Source organism: Panthera tigris, chromosome C1 (genome assembly GCF_018350195.1).
Source record: "Panthera tigris isolate Pti1 chromosome C1, P.tigris_Pti1_mat1.1, whole genome shotgun sequence".
Classification (NCBI taxonomy): domain Eukaryota; kingdom Metazoa; phylum Chordata; class Mammalia; order Carnivora; family Felidae; genus Panthera; species Panthera tigris.
In genome coordinates this window covers 67,799,528-67,823,635 of record NC_056667.1, presented here as the reverse complement: position 1 = coordinate 67,823,635, position 24,108 = coordinate 67,799,528, and the positions used below count along the sequence as shown (strand labels likewise).

Below are 24,108 nucleotides of genomic sequence, written 5' to 3'. Positions count from 1 at the left end.
CATATTTATTCTTAAATCTCATTGAATTATATCATATTCCCATCCCTCGGCTTACGAGTTGCAAAGGAGGTTGGGAGGTTGAACTACCCTAATCAGTTTAGACTGCCCTTGATTCATCTCTTGGAGCTGTTTACCTTTCTCCTCAAACAAAATCAGAGCTCCATTAGCAATAAAGAAACTAGAATGCCAGAAACATGAGTCATTAGCTGTATCTGTCACACTTGCCATATGACCTTGACTTTGTGGCATTATCTATGCAATGGAGTGACGATACCCAACTCTTAGCAAATCAGAAGAGATTGCTCCTACTGGTTGCTACATATATGGTAGGTACCATGACTATTACTATTCCCTTGAGTTGATGTATCTGACCCTATGCCAAGGACATTTCGGGTTAGTTTTTGCTTTTTTTTTTGGCTATTATATATAACTTTAAAATTAATATCCTTTATACAAGGTTTTCCCCCCTCTCTCTGCTTAGGATTCTTTTCTTGGGTACATTCAAGAAGTGTAATTACTGGGTCATTCAATATTAGTGGAATAAATTATGGCCCTTCTGGGATACCACAAAAATTGCATAGAAATCAGGAAGCCACACACTCCTTATACCTTCCTTGGCAAGGATACTGGGCTACACATAAAGAACACTCAGTTTTTGGAAACCATTAATACACACAAACAGAATCAATCCTGAGACGTGTTTATTTTGCTATGGTTCCGACCCTCCTCACCCCCCCCCCCACTTTTTTTTTCCAAATAGAAATCAATGTTCATTAAACTTGTCTTCAAATTTCTGGGTTGAACTTTCTACCTTGTCATTTTCTGTGTGACCTTGGGCAGGAGCATAATATCTGTGACTCCATTCACTCATCTGTAAAATGGGGATAATAAAAACAGCCTACCTATCTGCAACTGAGTAAATACATAAGGGAGCACTTTGGAAACTATAAAGGACTCTAGCTATATATATGATTATTAGTATCTTTGGAAAAGTTTGAAGATTAAAAAAAAGAATGCTCTCAACTTAATAAAGCAAGTACTTTTGTGTTCCAGACATAGTTCTTAGTACTCAAATTATATTGCCCCATTTAATCATCACCGTACCCTTAGGAGATAAACACCATTATTATGGGCACTTTTATGAAGAAACTGAGGTGCAGAGAAGTGAAATACCTTTCCCAAGTCACTCTAGATTTGAACCCAGGCAGTTTGATGCTAGAAAGCCTAAGCTGAACCACAATGCTACACTGTTTCTGCAAGTTTTTAAAAAACACTAAGATGGGGGCACTTGGGTGGCTCAGTCAGTTAAGCTCCCGACTCTTGATCTCTGCTCAGGTCATGATCTCACAGTTTGCAGGATGGAGCCCCGCATTAGGCTCTGTGCATTAGGCTCTGCGCATTAGGCTCTCCCTGCTTGGGATTCTCTCTCTCCTAGTCTCTCTGCCCTTCTCCTGCTCGCGCTCTCTATATTTAACATCAGATTGGAAGACTTCTGCCTGAGTAACAGCCTGTGTAGCCAACACTTCCCCTTCCCCTAGATAGATGGCCCTGAGTACAGCCACGTTAGGTTACGCGTAATACAAACTTGAAGCAGGAGCTAACAGGATATCTGACTCAGGTTGGGCTACTTCTCTTCTTGTGTGTGATCAGACATGTCCACAGGTGCTGAGGACTAAAGAGAAAAGAGCAATCAATCTATCCCTAGAACCAATGGTGGAGAAGGTGACATTTGTGTTTGATGTGCTTCTCTAATATTTTATAACCGCACGACTCCCTCTGTGTCTTCACATCTCCCTCCCTGCTCTTCATTTTCTCTTACCTGTTCTACGCCTGCCCGGCTAGTGCCTGTTGCTCAGAGCTAAGCTTTCCATCTTTCAGCTAAAAACCCAGTTTCAATTAATTTCTTCTTTAAAGGAGTCTAATCAATGAACTTCTGGACTAAGGTGTTAATAACAGAAATGAAGCAATGTGCTGATTTTCTTTCCAGAGAGAAATGCATTTGAACATATAAGGGTGATAGCTGAATTCGGAGATGATAACAGGGCATTAACAGCAACTGGTGGATGAGGAAGGGACTGTTGGGTGGGATTTGGAGTACCTTTCAACTCATGCAACTGGACCTACTCTGTCTCAGACAGGAAACAAGTAAAAGAAAGCTAGGGTAAAAAAAAAAAAAAAAAAAAAAAAAAAAGGAGCAGAAGGTGGAGGGGAGAGACCTCTCTGGCAGGCAGAGAATTATTCTGGTTTTCTTTAGGAAAGCAAATGCCCGGTCTTCAAACCTCCCTTGCAGTGAGGAGTGACAATGGCCAATGAAATATTCACAGTCTGCTCTGGATTTCTCACGTGGGTGCTTCACCTCCCTCCTGGTCACTTCCTTCTTCTTTTCAGAAACGAGGACATGGGATTAAAGAAGCAGCAGCAGCCATATGTTGATGGCTGAAGGAAAAGGCTAAATTAATCCCAAACAGCTTGGTTCTGACATCCTTAAGCCACTAATCAACACCAACAAGGCCTACCCCTGAGTGTGGGATTATGTGGGGAAGAATAAGTCCCTTATTTATTTAAGTTACTCGTTTTCTATTATTTGTAGCAGAACACAATTCTTAATCAATATGACCTCTGGCTGAAATGGGCTAAAGGCATTGAAAGTGGCCTTCAATGACTACCTTGCACCTTCCCTAACTATATCTAAAGTATCTACTATTGATTAAGCACTCACAGCGCACAAGGTGGTTTGCTAGCACCACTGACTTCTTCTACGACAGCATGAAGGTGATATTATTAGCGTCTGACAGAGGATGCTGAAACTCAAAGTCACATAGTGAGTAAATGGAGGGTAGATGGGAAACACTGGGTCTTTTTCTGAAAGGTATATGTATTTTTCCACTTCTCTCTCCTGTCCTGTCTCCTAAGCAGGGATAGAGTGACCGCATTCCCTAGTCACTTCGTTCCTATTCTTCCACAGTGATGTCACAGAGGATTATGCCCCCAAATAGAAGCTGGTCAATGCTGGCCTTATAAGAATTTTTATGAACACTGAAAACGTTCCTTACAATTAACTTACTTTATCAAACCATCAGGGTTTGCTATAAAAATGATCTGTATTCATGGAAAACACATTGGGCTCATGGGTAGGCTTAAAATAGACCCTAAAGGTCAGGTAATACTTTGAAGGAGTGATAATGGTCTTGAGTAAGATAAAGGAAAATAATAATGCAGGAAGATCAAGGAAGGAAATACCGGAATCTAAATATGAAGAAAGAGTGTTGGAACAACACCATTTTAGCCCCTTTGGACTTACCAGCCTACTTTTCTTTCATGGCTACCCACCACATGCTAACTTCCCAACCTTCTGGCTGTCTTGCCAAGGTGGCTGACTGGTCCTGACAAGGATCAGATGAAGTCATGAAGACAGGGCCCCACATCCATCGTCATTTTAAAAGAAAAAGAATTTAATGTGCATGCTATTTTTGTAAATATGCTTCATAAGCCTTCCCATTTTGACTAATCATTTCAGTTCTGGACATTTATCCTAAGGAAATAATTACTGAGATGGGCAAAGATTTTAAGTTAAGATGATTATTTGTCATATTGCTTAAGTAACCAATATATCGGGACAACCTGAAAACTAGTATTTTGAATCATCAAATTTGAATGATTATATTTGAATGTTTGGATGATCAAATAGTTCATTCCAACAGTGCAACATCACAGAGTCATTTAAAATACAGCATAATCTTCTATTACTCTGTACTGCCAGTGAATAAGGCGGTATGCACTATGTGATACCATTTTTGTAAAAAATAGAGTGCATGCATGTTTATGCACAGAAAATACAATAGAGGGATATATATATGGCAAATGTAAATGATAGTTATTTGGGGAAGAGAGGTTGCAGGAATTTTTATTTTCTTCTGGTTGCATACATTTTATTTTTCCACATTGAAAAATTATTTTTCCACATACCAGTTGTGCTCTAAGAGAGGAAACATTGAAAGTAAAAATAATGAAACTATGAAAGACGGTGCCCATGTAGATCACACAACAAACAAAGCGAATGGTCCACTCCTACACTGTCTGTAGACACTGCCATCAGGAAACACCAGAAGATTGTTATTTTCTGCTAACAGAAAACACCCCCCACCCCCCACCCCCAGGTGCTTGGCTCCTCAGAAACATAATGCCTCTCTCCAAACAGAATCTGGTTGGAAGACACCACTGCCACGTTCTAAGCAGAGGCAGAACCACATTATTAGCCATGAATAAAGGGAAGCAATCATTTTAGAAGCCCTTAAAATAGCACTAACAGCCACAAATGCAGATTCTTTTAGACTCCCTTCCTTAAGACACTGATGCTGCAGTTTAAATTATTTATTTTCATTCTTGCCTCTCCTCCTCCGGCAGTTGTCTGTCTGGTGATGGGGAGGGACACCACTGACCAGAAAATAGAGCCTCTTCTGCACACTGGCAATCAGAGACCGAAGGAAGCTTGTTGGAAGGATGGAAGAAAGTTAGAGGCTGTCACCACGCATACCGTTTGCATTAGATGAGAAACGATGTACTGTTAATACTTAAATCGAGAAGGAATAGCAGAGTAAAAAAAATATTCGACCCTGTTTCTTTTCCTTGTCCCACTTTCTTTTCACCACGCCAGTATCAAAAGTCTATCTATATGCTGCATATTCCCAGGAATATCTGGCGATATCTGCAAGTGCACAACTTTGTAGACATGGCAAGACAAATGCTTTATTAAATGTTATGCCTGATGCCGAATTTTAAGTTTGTTCTCTTCCACCCAAATTTAATATTTGGAGGTTTCGGTACATATAAGCTTGACAAATCAACTTTCTGTTCTTGAGTTAAAGGCAAATAAAAAGCATTCCGAAAACTTCATGAACATCAAATGTCAATTGCAGCACAAGATTTTGATACGACTGTACGTAAATCTGAAACATATGGATTGAATTTTCCTTGCAATATTCTAGTGTTTGGAAGGAAAATCTGTGCAAAAATGTGTTGCGGGTTTTCTGAAACCCCCAAAGTTGAAAAAACATTTTGATTTATTTAGATTTAGAAATGGGATAACCATTTTGCACCCCAGGAAACTTAATTAGGTACCACATTCAGTTCTGCACTGCATGGCACAGGGGCCTGAATGAGTGATCCCCTCTTTTCAGTTGTATTGAATGGTTTTAAGTCCATTTGAAGTATGGAATCTAATCAGTGGAGGAGCCAAGAGGTTTCCTTGTGGGGCTCTAACTACCCCATGTAATCTCCATCAGCTTCCCCTCAAGTCACCTCCAATAAACATACAATAAATAAACAATAAACAAACCTAAGATGCAAACCCAAACAACCACACCACTTAAGTAAAAACTGCAAGGTTGTTACACAAACTAAGCCTCCAGACAAGTTTCCCTAGCCTACAGAAAATTCCTGTGTCTCCACTGCCTGAAGTACGGAGAAACACTGACGACCACCCTGATTTTGCTTGGCTTTTTCGGATCTTGTCTCAGACCTGAATCCTTTAGCTTGACTTAACTGCATTCCTCTCCAACCCTCAGCAAAGTTCCATCCAGGAGCCCATGTCCCAGCAGGTCACACCATTCTGTTACTCTGCTGGGTCACGGGGATTCACAAAAGGTACCAGGAAGAAGCCGGCTAACATAACATTTACAGGAAGGGTTGCACTGCCACGGACTACTCTACCTGATCAGGATGCGGGTTGTCCTTCAAAGACATTGATTTGCAACTGCATTTTAGACATGTCTCCTTTTCCAGGTTAGAAATCTTTTCCAAATTAGAGATTCAGTAAATGGAATTGGGTTAAGACTTCCTTTTGCTTGCCTTTCTAAAGATGTAAGAACGTTACACTTAAACACAAAAACCAACACACAAGGAAACAGTGTAAGCTTTTGATTCAGGAAGTTTTGCACATAGTAGAAGTTCAATTAATGTTACTTCTTCCTTCTTATTTCCCTGAATATTCTAATAACCATATTGCCTGGAATTTTGGTTCAAATCATCAAACAAATAATCAAAGCCAAACAAAATAGAAATCAAATCATCAAAAACAACACCCACAGTCTGTTAACAAAGTTCTCAGCTTTTTTTGATGCCCAGGGATACAGAGATACTCCAAATTTCCACTCCAAAGTCGTGACCGTTGTGCAGGTTTGTCCTCAGCAAACTGAGAGACTGTTCAGGATTAATTACGAATGGAAGGTCTATCTCTCTCTCTTTTTCTAAAATCGGTAAGCACGAAAAAGAGAAAATGACCCAATAGAAAAATTTAAGGAAGATAGATATTTTAATTTTCACACAAAAACATACATTTTTCTAAGACCACAATTACATTACAAAATGTAAAGATTCATGCTTTTTTTTTCCTCTGTCAGTTATCAAACACTGGCTTGAGAGATACTTGCTGTTACCAGGCATTGGGGAGTAGGTAAAAAAAAATTAGCCAAGAGAAAGCAATGATTCTGATTAAGTAAATTCCATTGAACTCTTTCTAGTAAGCATTATTCAGGTCATGAATGCTAATTTGTCCTGCAGGGGGCTGTGGGTAATTACCCAGAAAAACTATCAGCTTTATTGAGTTGCTACAAAACAGTATAACTGCATGGTACACTGTAAAAGAAGACAACCTTGATGTGTACTCACAGAAGTGGGTATTTTTCCCCCCCGCTAGGAAGATTTTTATAGCTGAGAGAGAAATGATAATAAATGGCATTTCGCTTAGAAAAATAAAGCCACGCCAGCGTCACTTCCTGTTTAATAGTCAAATAAAATTCCTGACATGCATAGACATGTATCTGAGAAGTGCCACCAAAACACCCAAACACTTTTAGCTTTCTGCATATTTAAAATTGTGTAGAATCAGAACCGTCTTAAAAAATGAAGCAAATATGGCACATTGGCCGCGTTCCAGCAACTATACAGAACTGCTGACATTACTAAAATCTAGATAATTTAGTCCCATATGGGAATCCATACCACAATTATGTTGTCCCTGCTCCGACACAGCCCTGATTTTGCACTTCTTTAAGCCTGGTTTTTTATAATCTTAATTCCCTTCACCAATAAAGCAATTTGCATTCACATAGTCTTCCTGGCTAAGACAGAAAGGAGAAGAAATCTGTTACATGACCTTGGTCTCTTTACAGTTGATTACAAGGAAACAAAGTCTTCAACTAACCCGTTCTCTCATCTTTTTTTAATTGATGTGAAACATCACACTATAAACTGTTGAAGGCTACCCGCAGCAGGCTGGAGACTCACATATTAAGATGTAGGAGGCTCACATGTTTAAAATCACTTGGTTTCCTCATTTAGCACGATGAGGTAAAACTCATGCTAAGTTCACGCAGATGTGCATCACGGACAAACACCTACGTATTAAAGAGATGGCATTCCTCTACGAAAAAAGGCACAGAGCTATTACCAAATGTTGAGATTTAAAAAGTTGTTTTTACAACTCTCCATCCTCTACTGAAATAATTTGAAAAATGTGCTTGCTTGGTTCACTAAGGCCTACCCTGACACTTCATAAGTTTAACAAAAAATAATCATTTCCAGAACATTGTTTTCTCTGTAATTTGGTCCAAATAGTGTCAAAGTCAAATATTCACATGAAATGTGTTTTTCTTTTTGCCTCACCTTGCCTGCCTTAAAAGACGAAGCAGCACAGAAGAACCATGTGGCAAGTATAATCATATCAAACAATTAAACTTCAGTGGGAAAAGTGAGATTACTAATTTAAAAAAAAACTCTTTTGGTCACCCTTTTTCCCTACACAAAGAAAATAAAAGGTGCAGGTTACCTATACTTATTAACAGCAATGCTTTTGGAGGACTAAAATATTAAAGGAACAATCCTAAAGGTCCCTAGTCATCTGTGTATCGAGGAGTCTGTGATCTTCTTTAGTTGTGGTCTTAGTTAAAAGGGCGACAACATCCCTCGAGGTACCAGTAGGTACCATTGATTGCCAATGATGATTTATTTGGGAAGGATGTTACCCCACATTCGAAACAGTTGAGTGACAGTAGTATCTGGCTGTCGCTACCTGAGATATTTCATACTATTTTAGATTTAATATAATGTTTACTCTGAAGCGTAGGGATCTATTTTGTTTATTAAAACTTTTTTTTTTTTTTTTTTTGGTCCAAGACCAGGAACTATTTCCACACGGTCTTTGTTTAACGTTCACATTAAGCACCAAGATGTAGTTAAAAATGTGAAGCTTTGATTGTGTCCCTTGCTAATATGATTAAGCTTGCAGGGCATGCTCTTCATTTACTTTCTTGTGAAAACTTGTGAAAACTTGTATATACTCACATATCAAACCCAGAAAGCTATTTTTTCCTTGTCAAATAGTTTTTTAAAAGGAGCCTGAAAAAGGCACTGACTATGAAAAAAGACAACCCAATAATGGAGAGTTCAAACTGTTCATGTGTACTAATAATGAAATCCACCAAAGTATTTTTCATTCTTTCTACACCTTGACAGTGACAAAAAGGAGCCAACATAACTTTTCCCCCCCAGCGGATTAAAAGCAGCTCTCGGTTTTCACTGTAACTATAACCTATGTCTAGTAATGGCCTTTCAGTAGAATTAAAAAAAAAAAAATCAATATTATCACCAATGCATATCTTCTCTGGTTCTAGCCTTGAGAATATAAAATTGTTTTTTATCATGGCTCATTTTAAGGGAAAATGAGTACCATATGTATTTCATATATAGTATTAAAGAGTTTGAATGAGTGTGTTTGTCAGGTTAACACTTCTGGTTTTAATAAGGAATTTTGTTTTTCAGCCCTCTTTTCATTGCTCACCTAGGACCTAATCTGCCATCCATACTCTGAAAAAATTCCCTCCAGACTGCAAAATCGAGCCGCATGAGGACTTGTCGAATGTGCGTTCAACTGGAGGATAGACACCTGAGAAATATTATTATATTCAGCTTTCACATTATCGTTATCACGCCCAACACAGCTAGCCCAGCCCTGTAAGTAATAATTATTAACATGAATGTTAGTTCAGTCTAATTTAGTTCATTAGCAGGATAACTCCTTTGATTTCCAAAGAGGCATCAGGACACTTGAATCAGTGGGTGGTACCGGTGTGTTTATTACCATCATTCATGTAACTTTTGCTCCTGACGGTGGTGTTTGTTGAGTGAACAGACGCTGAATATGTAGCAAAGCTCCACAAACTTCCTTTTCTGGACTTGAATGTGTGCAGAGAAAGCCTCGGGGTCTTCCTTCATCTGTCACCCTGGAATTCCCTCTGTCGGGCGGACTTGCAAGGATTAAGAAAGTTGTCCCCAGCATGTATTTCACTAAATCCTCACATCCCATTCAGCACGGCTGCTGCCCGAACAAGTTCCTCCTGTTTGCACACAAGAAATGGCTGGTGCAAACAACTCAATAGAGAGCCTGCCTGGCACAGTGAGGCAGGTGTCAGTTCAGCTTGGTGCCAGTTGTTAATCCATTTGCTTTACATAAAAGATGGAAAAATAGGGCTTTGTTACTTGAACTAGTTCTTCAGGCTCTGTGTAAAGGAGGCTTTTTTCATTCATGGTTTTTTTTTTTTAACAGTTTCTAACATAATAATGCTTCTTGTTAGGAATCTGGTAATATGATTTCTTCCACAATGCAGACAGGCACCAGGTTTACAGTAAATTCATACGAACTGTCTGTCAAAAGGCTGTCTATTCCACTTGGGTTACAAAGCACGTACGTGAATAGGGCAGGAGGTCAAAACAGTGTAGGATGGCAGATAGAGTGCTAAAGAATGAGCCGGGAAGCAGCTTTTTGTTTCTTACTAATATCGGCGGCATCGTTTTTGGCATGTCACTGATGTATTTTTTTCTGAGTGATTTCCCACGAAAAAAAGACAGTACACCTTGAGCTGAATGAGAGCTGTATTGTGCCCAAGAGAAACAAAGGCCACTAGACCCTAAGATGCAGTTAATGGGGTATCAGAATTATGAGCAGGCCTGTTGGCTTTGTGTGTTGTTGTGCATTGATCTCCGATTCATTTTGGCAGTTGTGGTACTCCATTACTCTAGATTTTAATCATTCTGCAAGACAGGGATTTGATGGGTGAGGAATGTGGCAGTGGTTGAAAGAAAGGAGGAAGCAAAGGGCGACTTTAATCAAAGTGCGATTTTAGCATGAGAAGAGGGAAAGAGGAGCTACGATATTGCATTGAAAGATGGAAGAACAGTTCCTCTGGTGGATCGCACACTTCTTGAATGGAGCCTACAGAAAAAGGGCACATGGGCTGGGAGCAGTTTGAGCTTAGTTGTTCAAACTAAGTCCTGAAGCTATTTTCAAACTAATATTTAATATATATTCTTGGTGAATATTTCACCTTCTAAAGGTTATGTCAGAGGTAGATCTGGAAAATAAATGAAGAAACAGAGTTTGTAACATTTCTTGGGAGATGGCAATACCTCATCTATGGTCCCCACTTTGTGCTGTATAAAGGTGATATTCCGCATACAGCCCGGGCACAGGGCCTCAGGATTTAATGCTCTGCTGCCACAGTCTCGAAATTCCTATTTTTCAATAATTGTGGAGTATGCTTTATTATGAGCCGTATAATCAGATGGATATCATGTGACACCAGCCAGTGAAAGTCTTGTATTGAAACAACTTCTTTCTTCTCCCTTTCTTTAATCCAGATTTGATGCTGTTAATGAATTCCATTATTTAAATTGACTAGTAAGATTGGAATCAATTTGATTTATCAGACTATGTTTCCCACTAATTAGGCCTTCTTTTTAGCCTCCTTCTGTGAATTTCATTCCTCCCCCCAGTTTTTCCTGATACATAATTGACATAGAACACTGTGTGAGTTTACGATGTACAATGTGGTCATCTGATTTGTCTACATTGTGGAATGATTATCACAATAAGATTCGTTAACACATCCATCACCTCACATAATTGTACTTTTGTGTGTGGTAAGAACATTTAAAACCCATTCTCTTCGCAACTTTCAAGTACAGAATAGAGTACTCTTAACTATAATCATCATGCTGAATATTAGATCCCTAGGACTCATTCATCTTATAAGTGGAAATTTGTACCCTTGTCCAACGTCTCCCCATTTTTTCCACCCTTCCAGCCCATTCAGTCCATTTTATTCTCTGTTTCTATCAGCTTGGCTTTTTTTTTTTTTTTTTTTTTTTTTTTAGATTCCACATATAAGTGAGATCATACAGTATTTGTCTTTCTCTGCCTAACAGAGTTCACTTAGTATCATGCTTTCAAGGTCCATCCCTGTTGTTGCAAATGGCAGGATTGTATTCTTTTTTTATGGGTGAATAATATTCCATTATGTATTCCAGAAGTGGAATTGCTAGATCATGTGGCAGCTCTGTTTTGAATTTTCTGAGGAACCTCCATACTGTTTCACATGATATATGTACCAATTCAGATTCCTATGAACAGTGCACAATTGTTCGCTTTTCTTACATCCTCATGAACACTCGGTGTCTCCTGGCTTTGTTTTGTTTTGTTTTTTTGAGAATTGTCTAGAATTCTAACAGGTGTGAGGTGATATTTCATGATGGTTTTGATTTTAATTTCCTTAATCATTAATAATGTTGAACATCTTTTCTTGTCCTCTTGGTATTTGTGTGTCTCCTTTGGAAAAATGTCTAGTCGGGTTTCCTGTCCATCTTTTAATCAGATGATGATGATAATGACCATGATTGCTATTGAGTCACACGAGTTCCATATATATTGTGGATATTAACCCCTTACTGACATATTGTTTATAATTTTTTTTCTTTCATTCCCTAGGTTGTCTCTTCATTCTGTGAATTATTTCTTTTGCTGTGCAGAAACTTTTTAGTTTGATGTATGACATTCTTAATATTTTTATCTTTGGATTTGTGTTGTATGAAGTCTAACAGAATGATGGAGCATGGACAAAAACCAAGGAGATACACGCAATACATGTGTCTCTTGTTCCTTATCTCCCATGAACAGAGAGCATCTGTGGTACCCAATGAGCACTGAATTCCAGTGGACCCATCATGTGTGTGTGGAAGCTCACTGAGTTTCAAAGTGAGCACAAGGGAAATGGGTTATGTCTGTTACTGAGATGGTGGTGATATGATGACATAGAAGGGAAAATGTAGGGCAACACCTAGGTCTTTCCTGTTCAGCCTTCCTACTCTTCTGTGAGGTGGAGAGTGATGGTAGAATGTGCATAAATCAAGAAGTGAAATAAAGCCAACCGAGTTAGCTCTGTGTTGTCTTTCCACTATTCTGGTAAGAATAAAATGCATATACATATCTAGTATACAAAATAGGAGTTGTGTGATTTCAGTGATTCCGTGTGACTTAAATGCTCTTATAAAATGGGCATTGCGTGATATAAAATTGGCAAAATTCATGCTGATAGCTTAAAATTTACTTAGTACGGCATGAAGTAGCAAATAAACACGAACATAAGTCACACGTATGAGACTATGTACAAGAGGAAAAGAAATCTGTGTATTTTAGGACCTTTAATACCATCCCCCGCCCTCACTTTTTGAACAATATGACCCACATTTTAATTTTGCACTGAACTCCACAAACTACGTAGCTGGCTGTGCAACTAGGAAATATTTCTACCAAGGAAGTAGAAAGTGGGATGTGTCCCCAAGTACCATAAGGTAAACTTTCCAGATTTCTAAATGATTTTACCTTTGAAGGAGTCATTCAGTATTGATCACAACGATAGTAAATGGAACCCCTTCTTGTGATATCCAGAATCAACTCAGGCAGCAAACCTGTCAGTTCCCTGTCATTGCTCCACTCATCACAGCTCAGCAACTTGGTAGCTACCTTTCTGGTTATGACAAATAGTGTATGACCAGTTCCTACTGGTCATGCTGCCTTCTCATCAAGGAGCAAGATAAATGGCCATCATACAATTTGAAACGGAGGACTTGAAAGTAGCACATTTCCATAATATGTGGCCACGGAGGAGAATGCCACTAATTAGAACCCAAGGAGCACACAATTTATAAATTAATTAGTAAATGAACAATCCCCTAGAAGACCCAAATAGTTCATTTGCCACTAGAAGATGAGCCATTTGCCCATCCACATGAGTAGAGTCAATCCCTTATTAGAATTGCTTAATGCTAGTGTGTCTATGCAGAACTTTGCTACCGATGTCAGCCTTCTTCAGTCGAAGAGAGAGTGCTGAGGGGCTCCCTCTCAAGGGGAGTGTTAGCTCTCACATTCCCCTGGTGCTGCCATTGGTCTGCCAGCAACTGATCAAATCAACACATGTCATCGGTGCCTCCTGTCATCTTAACCCAGACCATTTTCTCTAAAACAGCAACGCTCTCCCCTTGCTATTCGAAATGTTTTCTTCAGTTGCGCTTAACTCTTTCTGACACATTATGTACAGCACTGTCTTCTCATTGTCTGTCTTCTCTTAATCATACAGTTGGCCAAAGAAAGTCTTTTTTTTTTTCACTGCCATGTCCCCAGGGCCTAGAACACTGCCTGGCTGGAGTGCGCCCTCTGTGAACACTTGTTAGATTGATGAATGGGGGTGGGGAGAGAGAAGGAGTGGTTGAAGGTCACAAACAAATTTGGGAAAGACTGGATTAAACGAAACTCAACTATCTTCTTTATCACTGGACTTAACAGGCCTTTGATAATAGCTCAGTGTTGCTTGTCAATCTCCAACAGAGATCTAATGTAGCAGTCAATTGGACCTTGGGACTCTCCCTCCCTCTTCCCCCCCCCCCCCCCCGCCCCCCTGCTTAGAACAAGTATTCTTTGGAACACATTTTGGGAAATGTCATCTTAAGTGGTAATTTATTGACCTCACAGAATTTTAAATGAACCTTTTACCAGAGTAAATCCACCTCTTTCCTTCAAGTTCTTAATATTTTATGAAGCAGCCTTTCTTGGGCTATTTAGAAAGGTGCTGCCATTTGGGTCCTGCTCTTTCCAGACTCATCATATTCTTGGATTTCACACTAAAAGAAGTTTACTCTTAACCTGTATTTGATGCAAGTGCCACAGTGTTGGTTACTTTGCCCTACTGGTTTCTGCATTCCCTCTAATTCTGCATGCTCATCAGTCTGTGTCTCTCAGAATAGGAACAGAAATTCCTCCAGGCAGAAGGAAAGGACCCAATTCACCGGTCATGATCTTTAGCACAACATTCAGGCCCATCTTGTGTATAATGCGGTGCTTTCTAAATGATACTAACGAAAATGATGTAATGATATTGATCCCACATCAAAAACTGAGGTAGATGTAAGAAAGTAAAAACACAACAGAATAGAAAGTCAGGTGTTTCTCAATTCCTGGTTTCAGGATCCTGCTGTTGTAATTGATGTTAATGTTGAAACAGAGACACGCTCTGTACCTAGGTGAGTGAACCAGAATACACACATGATCAGGCATAAAGCACACTTTCAAAACTGGGTCTAAACTATTACTAAACAGGATGTCAAGTTACAGCAGCTGAAATAAGTTGTACTGTACCCCGAACACACACAGAAGCTGGCCCAGACAGCTAGTAAAATCTCAGAGCTGGGGCACCTGGGTGGCTCAGTCAGTTAAGCATCTGACTTCGGCTCAGGTCATGATCTCATAGTTTGCGAGTTTAAGCCCCACATTGGGCTCTGTGCTGAAAGCTCAGAGCCTGGAGCCTGCTTCGGATTCTGTGTCTCCCTCTCTCTCTGTCCCTCTGCCACTCACGCTCTGTTTCTCTCTCTCAAAAATAAACATTAAAAGAAAGGGGAAAAAAATTACAGAGCAGAAATATTCCAGAACAGTCTACCAATACATTATTAGGAGGTACTTCTGGACAAATCATCAGATGTCCTTGGTAAAGCTCATAAAAGTTTACTCATAATTTGAGCGCTAAAATGCCGTGTTTGTATAAAGAAGCGAACAGAGTAAATTTTATAAATGTAAACACTTTCTTACCGGCATTTTTCTAATACTGGCATCGAATCTATCGTTACACAATGAACTTTGCAACAGCAGTGAACTTTGCCCCAGAAACTAAGGATACTTACTGATGAGCACCTCGGGTCTCTATACCAAAGGGTATCTATGTAATACATAGGAATTTTTGACCTAGCTTGAACATGTGACATCAGTTTAAAACCCACGACTTTGAGATTTTACTGTAACTGAAGTTAGTACATTTATATTTGTCCTTTCTGATAGTTAAATTATTAGTTCTAGATATTATCTAGCTTTGGGGGGGTGGATAAGGACTTTATTTTTTTAAGACACTTTTTTATTGTGGTAAAATATATATAACACGGGCACCTAGGTGGCTCAGTCGGTTAAGCGTCCACCTTCGGCTCAGGTCGTGATCTCACAGTTCGTGAGTTTGAGCCCCGCGTTGGTCTCTGTGCTGACAGCTCGGAGCCTGGAGCCTGCCTCGCATTCTGTCTCTGTCTCTCTGCCCCTCCCCTACTCGCTCTCTGTCTCTCTGTCTCTCTCTCAAATATAAAAAGTAAAACATAAAAAAATTAAACATATATATATATATATATACACACACACATATAACGTAAGATTTACCATTTTAGCCATTTTTAAGTGTGCAATTCAGTGACATTAAGTGCATTCACTGTTTTGCAACTATTGCCACTAACCGTCTCAAGAACTTTTTTCATCATCCCAAACTGAAATTCTGTACTCATTAAACTATAATTCCTCATTCACCACTCTTCCCAGCCCCTGGTAACCACTATTCTACTCTTTGTCTTTATGAACTGATTATTCCAGTCACCTTACATAAATGGACGCATACAATATTTGTCCTTTTGTGTCTTGTTTATTTCACTGAGCATAATGTCTTCAAGGTTATCTGTGTTGCAGCTTGTGTCAGAATTTTATTCTTTTTGAAGGCTGAATAATACTCCACTTTATGTATATACCACATTTTGTACATTTCTCTGTAGATGAGCATTTGAGTTATTTGCATCTTTTGGTTATTGTGAATAATACTACTATGAACAATGGTGTACAAATATCTATTCAAGTTCCTGTTTTCAATTCTCTTGGGTATGTACTGAGAAGTGGGATTGCTAGATCATATGGTAATATAGATTTAATTTTTGAGGACTGCTGTACTGTTTTCACTGTGGTACGTCGTTTTACGTTCCCATCAGCAATGTACAGGGCTTCAATTTCTCCACATCGCTGCCACCACTTGCTTTCTGTTGTTGTTTGATAACAGGGAAAATTTGCTTTACCTATATGTTTCATTAATATTTTTTCTTCATTTTGTTTAAAGCTCTAGTGATATCATTTCTAAGTTACTGAATTGAGATTTTTTTTTCAGTCCACAAATATATTATTCCTTCTTACTCACCAGATCTATTAGTTTTTCCTTTTTAAAAAAATTTTTTTAATGTTTATTTATTTTTGATAGAGAAAAGGAGAGAGAGAGAGAGAGAGGGAGGGAGCATAAGAAGGGGAGGGACAGAGAGAGAGGGAGACACAGAATCTGAAGCAGGCTCCAGCTCCGAGCTGTCAGCACAGAGCCCGACGCAGGGCTTGGACTCACAAACCCCAAGATCATGACCTGAGCTGAAGTCAGATACTTAACTGACTGAGCCACCCAGGTGTCACTAGTTTTTTCAAGACTGACTGAGCCACCCAGGCGTCGCTCCATGTATTTGTAATGGAGATTATGTACATACGTGTGTGAATATATATGATATATATATCATATATATAATAAACATATAATTTATTACTGTCATGTTATTTGTTTTTGGTATGTCATCAATACTGCCATAGAATGATGAAAGTGAATACAAAACTCCTAGCAGAATTATAAAAACAATAGTACAAATACTTTCCTTTGACAGTTGATTTTGTATGTGTTTGTAGAAGTGGTGGGTTTTTGTTTTGGGACTTGCTACTGATGTCATTAATATATCTCTTTTTAACTTTTTGCGTTCAGGTCAACATTATGCTGCCTCACACAAGCTTCATAAATACAGATGCTTTCTGCCTGAGAGGTTCTCACAAGGGCATAGATTCTAGGCTCCAATGATGAAACATTACTTTTGTTAGAACCAATACCAGCAAGATGCTCCTATTAAATAAGACAAACAGGTAGCTTGACGTTTTGTGATAATTTTAACAATCGGGTTCAAGTCCATTCCCTCTTCTAAATTAAGTGCAAAGAGATTCATGACCTGGGCCAATAATTTCATGGCAGGTCGTGCAGACCTCACCATATAGGCTCCTGTGATCACGTGTGTGAATCATAGCATTTATGCCGCCTAAGGCACTGGCGTATGAAAGCGCAGCCTAGACCCAGCTGATTAAGCTGTAGCATAAAACAACACTTCAGTAGTCAGGAGCATGACAGCCCACAATGGTTTATTGGACCAAAGAGTATAACATTGTAATTTACTTCTCTAATACATGTCATGTTCTCTCTTATTGTTTCCCCTTATGGAGTGAAATATGTAGGTAAGAGATTGCTGTACAAGCTTCATGTGTTATGCCCCTCCAAAATTAGAGGGTAACAAACTGTCTTTATTATCCTGTGCCTTTGGTAAGCTGCCACAAATCACAGAAACCACTGCAGGTGAGCATCTAGTGGTTTAAAAAGTCAAGGCAAACTAAAAGACTTCATGTCTCTGCCTGAAGCTATTTTTGAACACTACAGTACAAGCTAGACACAATTATTATACTTCCTGGCCCTTCTTTTTTATTGTACGTTCCGAACCATTTTTTTTTCTTTCTTATTGACAGGAAACCAGGATTTATGAAATCTGGCTCAATGCAAATATTTAAAGACTTAATTTTTTTTTTCCTCTCCCCAAACATAACAATGTAAGTTGAATGGTGTTTTGGTGAGTTTATTTTTCTTTTTAAACTGGAATTCATGGCTGTTCTCCAGCTGAAAACGGCACTAGTCACAGATAATTTAAAGAGAATAGCTTGCTTGTTTGTCAAGCAAACATGTGTAATCTGATGAAATTATTAATGTCATAGTGTTAACTCTCTTCTCATAAATACAGTTAACAGTGCTGACACTGCAATTATGCTCCAATGTTCCGGCTCTTTGCTTATTCTCTCAATCTGTCAGTCCAGTATGGGGAAGACAAATTGTGGTGGGCACTTGACAATGCACAAAAGAGATATAAACCTCTTCTGATTAAACCTTGATGAAAGATTAAATGGTTCTGAATGCTTGCCAGATTCTTGTGATATGACATTTTTAACCAGTGGTAATAAAGTTCTATTCAACAGAGGTTTTTGAAAAAAGATTATAAAGATGACATATATACATATGTCCATATATATATCATACGTACATATGCATATGTTAGAGTAAGAAACAGCACAGTCATCTCCTACTCTGGATTCAGACTTTACAAACAAGATGATATCAATTCTGATACTGGGCAGATTTTTATAGCCTTCTTTTTTTTTTTTTTTTTTTTTTTTTTTCCTAACAGAAAAGAAACAACACATACTTGAACATTACCAGGGTTATTGTCCTCTAACCATCAAATTGAGTGGTCCCTACTTTTATTCTGTAAAATTCTCATTAGAATTTTTACCATACCTATTCTGTTAGCAGTCAAGAACGAATAAGATTTAGTGTATGCACTGAAACTTAGTTCACATCTTTACATTTTTGGCTTTGGATCAAATGAAAATGGGCCAGTTCATAATAATGACTAACAATTATATAGCACTTACTATGTCCCGCTAGGGGTCTAGGACTTTATAGACTTCAAATCATTTAATCTTTATATGATGTAGCTACTAGTATTTTCCTCTTTTTTAGATGAGGAGACTGAGGCAGAGAAAGGTTAAACAACTTGCCTGAAGTCACACAACTAATCACAAGTAGAGCTGGAAATTGAATACAGATATATTACAACATAAACTTGTGATAAACCTGTAGATTGATTCATTAAATTCATAAAATAATTATAGCGCATATTTTAAAAACCTATAGCATCATGGACTGATCATTGTTAGTATTCATATTAAAAAGTACGCTCAATCAAAAAGTCTCTTTAAATAAAAGACAAAAGAAAAGCTCTTGCATTTCAACACTCTAGTGCCTGGAATAAATGCATGCATTAAATGTGAAAGAAATGGGGAACCCAGACCAGTTGAACCTGGCTACCTAGACCTTTTGGTTGACTTACTTGGAGCAGATAAATTGAAATAATAAAGAAAACTGGCAGCTTTCTACACTGTGTTATTGCTAAAAACCTTGTTGCAAATTCAGAAGGAACCTATGCGTATCATTCCTGGCCCTTTTGTTCTCTGTGTTTGTGACAGAAATAGCGTAGTTGTGCTTTCTCTTTTCCACTATGCACAACGTACTGCAAAACTCGTTTGAGAAAAGATCACCTTAGGAGGATGGAGAGGGTTTTAAAGACAGTTAATAGAGGAAAAAAAACTTTGTGTCAGGTAGAAAGGCAAAGGGGGGAAAATCGTTTTCTTTTTTAATTGTGCTAAACAGTTGTTTCCCTCTCTGAAAGTTCATTATATTTATTTGTCATCAGGGTAATTGAGCTACACTTGTTGCTAAGTCTGTTGCTTGCCTTCTGATGAACGGATTCATTAAGTTCATTTCTAATCTCTGTCTTCTAAATTCAATAAGCACTATAAAATTTCTTTCCTTGTATGGGAATTCTAAGGTCTTTTTTTTTCCTCAACAGCTTGAATTCCTGTATTCTGATTAAGATAGATGAAGTATTTGCATTCTATCCATATTCATAATCCTCTTTCAGAGTCAACCTAAAATACCACATTTGTTGCCCAGGCAGACACAGGCAATGTGTTCTGATTGCTCTGCAGCTTTTTGTTTAGATGGATAAGGACCTATCCCTTTTCAAATTCAACAGAAGAGGTGGTCACTAGGTGAATTCAGGCTGTTAAGAAACCAGACCAATCACTGTTTCTTTTGTGTGTGACAGAAACTGTAATTAATGATTTCCCCCCTTTTTTGCTAAAGAAAAAAAAAAGAGAGATGTGCAGTTGACAGACATTTTATTAATAGTTTCTGCCAACTTGCCATGCATAAAAGGTTTTATTGGTTGCAATGCCAGTGTAAGAAAAGTTCTTTTTGATGAAACGTTCAAGATGGTTGTTTTATGGATGAAAAATGAAGGCAATCTGTCTACTGCCAGTGAAATTTGGGTTTCAATAATAAAATTAAAACTATTGTGACATTTCCTATTGTGTTATTTAACCATCTGCCTCCTACTGGTCCAATCAATGATAACATTACCTGGGTCCTCTCTTTTTAACAAGAAGACCTGCCAATATTGTGTCTCATGGTTAATTTACGAGGAGATTTATTATTGATTAAGGTGTTTATATATTTGGTGACCGCTGTTCTTCCTATAAAGGAGAAATACTTTAGTCTCATGGTTGAGGGTTAAATATTCAACCTCGACAAAATGGATGTTTGTGTCCCTTCAGGAACTAGAAGTGTAGGAACCATACACGAGGGCAACAAGAGATGTATGCCGATGACAAACTCTCATCAGGTGTGTAATATATGACTCTAAGTCATTATTTTCTCGTTCAGCATTTAATTTAAAACACATCTTCCAAAATGTTTTCTCAGTATTGACACATTAAATTCATAGTTACCTATATTAGAATTTTTCCCCTTTTGAAATTGTTTCATGCAAGTTTTTATTTAGAGTAGTCGGGTCGTTTCAGTGATTTCTGCTCATCAATCAAGAGGGGGAAAACACATTTTACCACATGGATTCACGATAAAGCAGTGAAGGTGCCTCACTGTGACTTATTTAATCTTCCGTTACAGTGGGGTGAGAAGAAAAGGGATATTCAATATTTTAATAAGTCTTTGGACTTTGTTGCAGCCCAAGTGGAATTTGATCAAGAAATGTGAAGGATAAGATACTAAAGCATTCTAATCATTGACCACCTGCAAATATACCTGCTTTATTTTGCTTATAATAATCATCATTATTAATTTAAACAACACTCCAGTATTTGCCCATATCTTTTACAAACTTTAATTTTTAAAAGTCTTAAATAGCTCACATTTTAGAAGAAGGCAGGCAGCTGGAAATGTGCTCTTTGCACATTGATCTTCAAGCAGTCATTCCTTTTCTCTGGGAATTTTTATGTAAGCTGCCTTATTGGGAATATGCTAATGACATCCGCCATGATTACTGATTTTCTTTGAATCGTTATTCCTCTGTGGGCAAAGCAATCAGAAAGGGAGAACAGGAGATTTCCTTCTTGCTTGTGTGCCTTCTTCAACCATCTGCTCTATCCTGATTCATTTGAATACGATCTGCAGTTTTTAGATCCTTTGCTCCAACATTTCTGAGGCATTTGAAAGCTTAAAAGGAGTTAATAGTTATCTATCGATGTCACAAATGTGGTTCTCTGTTGTGTTCTAAGTGCCAACTTGCCTACCCAGGGTTTACATGGGCAGACTAATTTTGTTAAGTAAAAAAATGGTAGTGTAGATTAGCAGTTTCATTTTATGGAATGTGTACTTCTGAACACTTTTGCTATTGATGGCCTTGAGTACAGGCATTGAAAAAAAAAAAAAGGTAACTAATGTATTAAAACAAAGTATTCCAGGAACAGAATTGTTGATTCTAACTCTCAAGATGAAGAAAAACTAAAACTGGAGAACTAGAGAGAGAGAGAGAGAGAGAGAGAAGAGGGAGAGGAAATTTGTAAAAGAGAAGTTGTGATGTACACTTTTTAGAGTAATGTTTGTAAATGTTCAGATAAGAATTCTGGATTAAGGATGAAAACTTCTGGGTGCCATCCCGTCCCCCCCACCACCAAAGTGTGATTTACTCTCTCTTAGGAAAGTTACTTAATTTCTCTGAGCTTCTGTTTCCTCTGCGGTGACAAGAAATGAATGTCATGTTCCTCTGCGGTGACATGAAATAAATGTCATAGGTGATATTTAAGGGTTTCTCCACCAGTAAAATTGTGTGACCATATTATTTATTCCCATGAAACACATTGCAGATGATGGGGAAGTTACTTTATGGATTTGGTTTGCGCATGGGCATTTGATCTTGCCCAGGGAAAAGCCATTTCAAAAGTAAATCATCCACCTTTAGAAGAGGGGCTCAGAGCCTCCAGATTACACTTTTAAAAACGATGAGTATAGACAAAATTTTAAAAATGGGACACCATATCTTGCTTCAGTTTACACGGAATGTATAAATTGCTAAGGATGTTGCTGATTGATAGAAGCAAGTCTTCCACATCAGTGAGTGAAAATCAGCAAGATTCTGACACCCTAGCAAAACAGAGCTAACTTAATATGCAGAACTGCCATTTAGGCAAGAGAGTTTGCAAAACTTGATGCTATTAGGTCAGGGAACATTGTCAAAACACGAAGGAGAAGTGAGTTGGGGAATGTTGACACTCCCTTTCACTATTCAGCTCATTTAAAAGTGAAGAGAGCTATTAATGTAAAATTGCTTCAGAAAGTGCCTCCATCTTGTCCTTCGCACCCAGTAATTCCTCCTATTTTCTTCACATCAAGAACCGGATTGAGAACAACCCAGCTGCCACCATCTTTTACACAACTGTGAGATTTTTGAACAAGTGAATAGCATCTACCGACCCTAACTTCTGATGAGGCTGCTGGCTTGTGCTGTGAAAGACCACTGACCACTCCCTCCACCTTATAAATGTTATTCTTCTGATGTTCTGTGTCTTCTCTGGCAACCATTAGGGATTTGTGTTCTGATTTCCGTGGGATACTTCTGGCTTATTACAAACTGAGTGGCAAAGCCAAGACTTAAATGGAAATTACTTCACTGCTGTGTTTCAGCTGACCAGAGACAAACTCACGCCCAAAATAACTTCCACTCCCTTCCTTCCACATATCCCAACAAAGGGAAGAAACACACAGCCACTGTCTTCTTTTTTGATGTATGATACAAATAGAACACTTTTGAGAAACAGGCCTAAAAATAGCAGAGAACAAGCGTATCTTAATATTTCATGAGATAAAATTTCAAAAGGCCTGAAATTACAGATAGGCAGGTAGCCAGTGATATATAGAGAGAAGTATTTATTGCAACCATCGGCCTACGTTTGATAGACAGCAAATACTCTTTCACTAGTAGTTTAACCAGTGGTTTAGTAATACACTGTCCTGTGTTGTGACATCCAGGGAAACCTGATACTTCATCTGCTTGGCTATCGCATTTATTTTTTTTTTTTAGGATTTTGTTTGTTTGCTTGCTCCTGAAATATAGTTCGCAGATCTCCTTGAGGTTCAGTGGCTTTGCCTCTTGTAATGGTTAGAGGAGCGTATAACAATTAGTTGTGGGTGTTTCTCACTAGTATTAGTGTCATATATATATATGTATGTGTATACACACACACACACAGACACACAGACACACAGACACACACACACACACATATATATATAGTTTAAAAAGAATTTTTATTTTTTTGCAGGCTTTATCACTTACATATATTTTCTGTTTCTTTCTAGATTAAAAAATATGCATTACATGCTCGATGGCCGAAGAGATCATAATCCAAGTAAGTCATCTCGTACTACTCGCACACATACTCTTCGGTGCCCCCAGCCCCACAAATGACCTTCCTGTTCTGTTTCTGGATGGGGAAGAAATCCAGAAAGGAAGTGTGCTCACCGGCTCCCGCATCAGCAAATTTCGGATCTACGTGCACTCAGACATCAGAGCAGTATCTGGATGGCAACATTAAATGCCTTGCTGTTTAAAACATCTTTGTGAACTCAGATTATTGAACATTATATCCAATTTTGAGGACGATTTTGTTCACATGAGATCAGTTTTTCCAAGTTTAGAAATGCAGCATTCTTAGTTTAAATATTGCACGGTGATGATTTTCAATGATTAGAAACACATTCATACTATAGCACGTCTGGGCCCAAGAATCCCTCATTTATAGCCCATTTTTCTCTAGCTACAATCTAAGTATTTCTAGGTTGTATTACATTTCTCATTCTCATGCGCTCTCGGTCAATAGACTGTCATTATCAGAATAAAGTTCTTTACATTTAACTGAATTTTGAACTTATGAAACATACACAAATCTACTTG

At 38.3% G+C, this 24,108-nt stretch overlaps 1 long non-coding RNA gene across 1 annotated transcript in view; it reads left to right on the top strand.

The window, feature by feature from the left end:
* Window positions 1-23,752, top strand: part of LOC122241137 — a 67,316-nt gene extending 43,564 nt beyond the window's left edge. Inside the window, exons 4-6 of the long non-coding RNA XR_006221122.1 lie at window positions 8,818-9,009; window positions 20,474-20,541; window positions 23,514-23,752. This is a non-coding gene — a long non-coding RNA (uncharacterized LOC122241137). The remainder of the gene's footprint in view (window positions 1-8,817; window positions 9,010-20,473; window positions 20,542-23,513) is intronic.
* Window positions 23,753-24,108: the final 356 nt, after the last annotated feature.